This window comes from Pteropus medius, unplaced genomic scaffold (assembly GCF_902729225.1).
Source record: "Pteropus medius unplaced genomic scaffold, Ma_sr-lr_union100, whole genome shotgun sequence".
NCBI classification, from domain to species: Eukaryota; Metazoa; Chordata; class Mammalia; order Chiroptera; family Pteropodidae; genus Pteropus; species Pteropus medius.
The window spans coordinates 3,705,641-3,711,926 of NW_024344240.1; the positions used below are offsets into that span (position 1 = coordinate 3,705,641).

General features: G+C 33.2%; 1 pseudogene; it reads right to left on the reverse strand.

Moving 5' to 3' along the window:
* Positions 1-4,814: 4,814 nt before the first annotated feature.
* LOC120607580 (uncharacterized) lies at positions 4,815-4,930 on the reverse strand (annotated as a pseudogene).
* Between the last annotated feature and the right edge of the window lie 1,356 nt (positions 4,931-6,286).

Below are 6,286 nucleotides of genomic sequence, written 5' to 3' on the forward strand. Positions count from 1 at the left end.
CGAATGTAATACAGGCGAAAAAACTAATCAGGATATTGTTAGTGTGACACATTTAGTTACCTTTTAGAAAATGCCCTCCTAATTTTCAGCTTGATGTGATTTCAGCATCCAGTAGAAAGCTGAGGATTTTTCATCCCATTGACAGGAATCCATTAATAAAACAACAATCTTTTGTGTATAGTAATCTTTAATCTTATTTTGTCACATACTTCTCAGTAGCATTTCCACTCGTTTTACAGTATAATTTATGGCACCAAACAACTCCTGCCCTGGAAAAGGTCACTCTGTCAAGGTTTACTTGTCTTTGAAGAAAAGTAATAGAGCATTATTTATGAACCAAAGAATGCACTTCACTTCTTTAATCAATCAGGAAGATGCTTGTATTATTGTATCTTTTGCTGCTACCCTCCACCCCCAAATAAAACATAAGCAAAGGATATGCCAATCTTGCTTTCTCTTTTATGTTGCAAAAGGCCTCTTACCTTTCATGTCTTTTCTGCTTTTGTGTTTATGGCACTATGGAAATAACAAGCCCAATGATGTCTGATATCTGGGAACAATTTGTAAATTATATGCAAGGGGTTGATATTTTTAAAGATCATAGAACCTCTGGACAGATTAACCAGCCCATCCAATACACTCATCATGTGAAATTCATCTGATAAAACAGAAGGAGCTTTGCAATTAAAAACCCCATGGATAAAGAAAAAGTTGAAGAGGTTTGAGACTATCTGAGAATAATCAGCAAAACAAAAGCAATTACCGTGTTTTTGAACAGAAGATCCCAAAACATAACCACAGTTGGTCTCCATATGTTTCTAGACACCACCACAAGTACAAATTAGAGCATGCTGTGTGGTGAAATGAATTGGTAGTTCATTAGAGAACACAGTTACAGTTGGAATAAATGTCTCCAATAAAGATTTAATTTAAGTTAGAAAGTATGTTGGGTGTGAATTAAATACCAATAGATACCAATGCCATCTTAATAAAATTGAAAATGTATGTTAAAAATATACCTAATTATAACAGGGGTAAACGTGTTTTTGGTCATTTATATTATAATACGTGGGTTTGGCTTTAATAATATGTAAAAATATGTGAAAACCAACTGACAATGACTCCTTAGAACTTAAAAGAAAAAACAAACCACAGAACTGGAAAATGACATGTTTGAAATATTTTGTTATAAAAGTCACATTAACCAAAACACCAAACAGAGTATTGAGGCCTTACAATGATTTTCAAGTAGATTGAGAAGTTAAGACTTGGGTAAATAACCTTAAATTATTAGTTTATTTATTTACACCAACCACAAAGATTTTTAGTGACTTATATTCAATTAAGAAGTCAAATATAGGGGGTAGGGGTAGGGTAGAGTGCGTAAAGGGGATCAAATACATGGTAGCTAAAGGAAACTGGACTTTGGGTGGCAAACACACAATAGAATATACAAATGTTAAATTATAATGTACACCTGAAAATTATATAATTCTATTAACCAACGTTACTCCAATAAATTTAATTAAAAAATAAATTACATTGGAATATTAAACAAACAAACAAACAAAGAATTCAACCACTTGAAAGAAAAACAACTGATTAATTCAGTCAAAAATTTAGAAAATAGTTCCCTCCCTCAAAGTGATATTAAGGCTAGTTCCATTATGAAATGAGTTAACTCATTTGGGTTTTAAGTATTTAAAAATGGTTAGAGTGATCAGAAAGTTCTGCCTTTACATATAAATAGATATTTTGAATTCTAGGATGAGGATAATAAAAAAGGAATCCTCTCAAAGCTCAAGGGGTAAGGGACCTTGCATTTGGGCCTCATGTGTAAGTGAAACACAGAGAAGGAGGTGAAAAGGTGAGAGGTATTCCTTAAAGGACGAGACTGGCCTTTTGAAATGGTGTCTGGTTCACTTCCATGTTATAGACTCTCCCAGCTTCTCAATAAAATACTTATGTAAAAATGAAGACGCAGGATCAATAAATGACAATTCACAATGTCAAATATAAGGCTAACTGTTGCCAGAGTGTGAGAAGACAATAAGATGAAATTGCAAGAAGGTGAATGAAATTGCAAGAGATGAAGTATGAAGCCACACCTACAGTAGAGCATCTGGCTTACTGGAAAGAAATTAGGAATATGGCACACACCTTCCCAAAGTAGGACCATACCACGACCACCTCTCAGCGTCTGTCCACTGACTCGTCAATCCTTAGCTAAGTCTCTGTCATGCATGTGCAGTTGTTTGCACATCACTTCCTTTTGATATCACTTCCATATCAAGAAGGTGCCTCTTTTCATTGCCATTTTGGATCTTAAAATTCTCATAGAACAACTGGGAAGGAAGAGACATGCTGGAGTCTGGAGAGTAGTAAGAGAAAGACAGGAGTGGAAGACAGCATGACCCTCATAGATATGTAGATAGGAGATCAAAAGTGTTATTGAATGCCATCCTTTCAGAATGTCACAGAACCAGAGGGCGAAGGTCAGGGTGGATACCACCTCCGCCCAGCAAATAAGTCTGGAGCATTGGTTAAGGATATGGGCTCATCAGCAGATTGTTGGGTCAGTGGCAGTTTTGTAGCTTATTTAATCTCTAAATCTCAGTTTCCTCATCTGGAAAATGGAGATGGTAATAGGAATTGTGAATATTAAATAATCATGTAAACTATTAGACTCTGTCCCACAGTGAACCCCTCAACAGATGAATTGTTTTGATTTGAGAATAGAAAATGCTTGACTAAGGAAACCACATCTTTGAGGCGATTTAATATAGGAAAAGCCAGGACACAGTCTACAGAGAATGATTATTTTATGCTGGGGAGAGAAACTCCTGTATTCCTTGGATGGGATAGTTTATTCATCATCAATACAGCACTTTCCTTTGAATTCTTGTCTTAAGGACTTTCAGAGAAACCCATACTGAGATACCACACACATTTCTAGTTATCAAGCGGTGTCTCCGGCTAGACCTCATCAAAAGATTTGAAACAGAAAAAACAACAATGTGAGGCCTATTAAAACTACAACAAAATTTGAAGTTAATTGAACATGACTTTTCAAAGCCAATGGCACAGACTAGTATATGCACTTTGATATGGTTTACCGTCATTTCAAATGAAAAAATATCTACTAAGGAGAGACATACTGGTTCACTAAGCAGACATTAATTTAAAAAATGTCTGTTGAGAGAAAATTGGATGATCTACAAAGAAAGAAACGGATTGGTCTCATACTTTTTCTCTGCGATCTTTGGTACCATATGATTTTGTTTTTTATTGCTCAAGAATTTTATACATAGCTAAGTTGTATATTAAGGCCACAACAAGTATTTTCAGATATACAAGGATTCCAAAGGAAAATTGTCATAAAAAATGAAAGAAAAGAATATGCTAGTTAAGGGAGAGGTGGATAAAAATTAAGAACTCAAGATTTGTGAAGGCATAACATTAATGGATAGTGGTGATATGAAACATTTGAAATATAGTTATCCAGATATTTATTTTAAATTAAATAATTGTTTTACATAATTGAATTACAAAATTAAATCAAAATGTTAAAATTTATTATTAAAAAAGAAAATATGTAATGTAAAGATTACTAAATGCACGTAATGGTCCAATCAAAATTTCAGATTGTATTCAATGCTGAAATTTAGGGAATGAGTAAAAGTGAGCTCTAGTCATATAAAAGGAGTCAAACATGAAATTCTACTTCTGTTATCTTTTCAAGTTTGTAACAAAATATATAACTTCCAAATCCTGTGAAATATAAAAGCAAATGAATATGTTCATGTGTAAAAAGCAGAAGATAAAGGAAACGTAATAGAGCATTAAAAAAAGAAAGTTGGAAAAAAAAGTGTGGTGCCCATGTCGACTCCCTTGATTGCAGTAGAAATTCCTAAAGGCAAGAATCTTGTTGGTCTTGTTTACCAATATTTACCAGAAGCATGACTGATACATAATAAGAACTCCAGTTAATTTGGTGCTCAAACGAAGACTGCATATTCTATCTTTAAAATAAACACAAACGTGATAATCTTACCCAGTAAAAAACAAAATCTCTTAGAAATTTTATTTGAGATCATTACACTTTCTTTTAGCTTTGACATATAATGTGTAAATACATAAAAGTAAGGATATCAAGGGATTGAATAATAAATTAATGAGATTGAATTAATAAAGATAAATTTTTACATTATGTAGAGAGAGACCTTTCTTTCAAGTGAATTTGCCCTCAAGATACTAAAGTGCACTAAAAGCTACAAGAATTAAAACAAAGTGTTGATACAGGAAGAGATCAGTGGATTTTATATGTATATATGCATATGTGTATGTATTCGGAAATATAGTATTAAGTTAATGATAAAGTTACAATGCTAAATAAATGAGGAATCAGTGCACTAATGTTACAGTATATTTTCTGTAAAAATATACTGGACTATTTGGGGGAGAAGTCAAATGAGGTCTTTGTCTTATAACCTACAGTCAATTAGATTTTAAAAAGAAACCAAGAGGGAAAGAAAAAACCTAGAAGAAAGTATGCATAAATATTTACTCCCTGCCTGGCAAGGAACTTTGTTTGCCTTCCAAACAAGGAAGATATTACACCTAAAATTACTGACAGAATTGTCCCTTAAAAACTCAAGGTGATCTGGGTATTGTAAATCAATATAAAAATTGAATAAATGACAAACTATTACCTTTGTTGCATATATAATTTGTAATATTCTATCTGTAATATTATATTTATATGTTTATATTTATTATATTTTATTTATTAATTTATTATTTATTATTATTGATGCCTACAGCACCTGGTCTTCCTAGGTGGTCTCCCATCCAAGTACTAACCAGGCCTGACTCTGCTTAACTTCCGAGATCAGACATTGGGCTTGTTCAGGATGGCATGGCCGTAGACCATGGACCGTGGCTCTGCTGGGGTGTGAACCCAGGACCTTCTGCGTGTAAAGCAGATGTGCTAACCATTATACTATGGAACCACTTCTTTTATTTTATATTACAAATATAATTTGTAAATTATATTTACTTAATTACCTTAAATGTAAACATTTCTTATGAATAATTAAGACAAGTTTCAAATCCCAAGTTTTAAAAATAGTGAGTCATGAACAATTTCAAATAAGAAATATAAATATAAAAATAAATGGTAAAAATGTTCATCCTCACCTGATTATTCAAATCGATGCAAATATTAAAAAGATATGGTATTTTATTCTTAAATTAGAAAAGATAGCTTTTAAAATTTAATAATCAATGTTGATGTGGGTGTAATGAAACCAATACTCTTAGGCATTGCTTTACAAAGTAAATGAGTACATTTCTAGAAGGCATTTTGGCATGAGGTTTCAAAAGCCTTTAAGGTCTTGTTGCTTCACCCAGTAACTCTATCCTAATTAAATTTGCAAACAAGTATTCATGAAGAATGTTCATCATATAATTTTTAAGTAAGTATGCATAATTTATATATTCAGAAGGAAAAGATGATTTTCTAAAAGAGAAAATGGACTAGGAGAAAGTAGAGAATTGTACTAAATATAGAGTGGCTGTTCCATATTGGGGAGAGAAACTTAGGTTCTCCTAGGGTAGAAATGAGTTAGCCAGCTCTGGGATCAAGTTAATGTGATGTTTTGAGTCATCACAAACAAAACGTGTTTGGATATACCTGGGTCACAGGAGAGAAGTAGCCTTTGACTCAAAGACTCTAAGCAAGGCTAAAAATAGTATGTAGCCTGGAACTGGAAGTGGTATTTAATTAGTCATAAAAAGCATAACCCCAGCAATCAAAGTCTTCTGAAAACTAGAGACACGGGTGAGTAAGTAGCCTTAGCTCCTGGTGAGCCAAGCTGCAAAAATCCTCAACCAAATATTAGCAAACTGAATCCAACAAATACATTAAAAGGATCATATTCTATGATCAAGTGAGACTCATTTCAAGGAGGCAAGGGTGATTCTATATATGCAAATCCATAAATGGGATACACCAAATTAACAAAATGAAGGATAAAAATCATATGATTACCCCGATGGAAGCAGAAAAAGTATTTGACAAAAGTCAACACCCTTTCACGATTAAAACTCTCAATGAACTGAGTATATGAGAAACATATTTCAACGTAAGAAAAGCCATGTATGACAAACCCACAGGTATCATAGTCATTCATGAAAACCTAGAAACTTTTCCTCTATGATCAGGAAAAAGACAAGGATGTCTACTCTTGCCACTTTTATTCAACACAGTATTGGAAGTCCTAGC